Source organism: Galeopterus variegatus, unplaced genomic scaffold (genome assembly GCF_000696425.1).
Source record: "Galeopterus variegatus unplaced genomic scaffold, G_variegatus-3.0.2 Scaffold9708, whole genome shotgun sequence".
In the NCBI taxonomy this organism is placed as follows: domain Eukaryota; kingdom Metazoa; phylum Chordata; class Mammalia; order Dermoptera; family Cynocephalidae; genus Galeopterus; species Galeopterus variegatus.
Window position 1 is genome coordinate 28,577 of NW_007735819.1, and position 564 is coordinate 29,140.

The 564-nt window shown below is 44.3% G+C and overlaps 1 long non-coding RNA gene across 1 annotated transcript in view; it reads left to right on the forward strand.

Moving 5' to 3' along the window:
* LOC103609513 overlaps positions 1 to 564 on the forward strand; it is a 10,909-nt gene that overhangs the window by 1,129 nt on the left and 9,216 nt on the right. Inside the window, exon 2 of the long non-coding RNA XR_552144.1 lies at positions 224 to 369. This is a non-coding gene — a long non-coding RNA (uncharacterized LOC103609513). The remainder of the gene's footprint in view (positions 1 to 223; positions 370 to 564) is intronic.

The window sequence follows — 564 nt, forward strand, 5'->3', positions numbered from 1 at the left end:
CCGCCTGGTCTGAGATTGTCGGTGAGGTCAAGGTCAGGACACTGTCACCCGCAGACTACCTGGGGTGTGTTCTTTGGAGCCCCAGGTGAGAGAGGCCGATAGAAAACGTTATTTTGTCTCATAAAGTCAGGAAGAAAACTGACTTGCAATTTAAAACAAAACTTTATGACTGTACTTCATGGGTGCAGGGGACTTATCTGCGTTTTCCTGGTAACAATGTTAGGATTCTCCTCCTAACACGTGAACTGCGGGAGTGTGGAGTGGCAGCACCTGTTGTCTTCAGTCTTGTCCAGCACCCATTTCTCGTCCTGTCAGAGCGTCAGCACTGAGGAGAGCAGAAGGGGAGCTCCAGCTCTGACTCACCGCCAGGTTGGTTCTTAACAGTGCTCTGTGATGTTGAATGGGATCAATTACAGAACCTGTATTACAACAAGGGCCTGGCCCAATGTAACTTTCATAATCAAATTCCTTGAAATTTTTAGGATTCACAATAATTAAAAATCAGGTTCATATATTATCCTTCACAGTTAGAAAAGAGCATATAGTTAATATCAATTTTTGGTT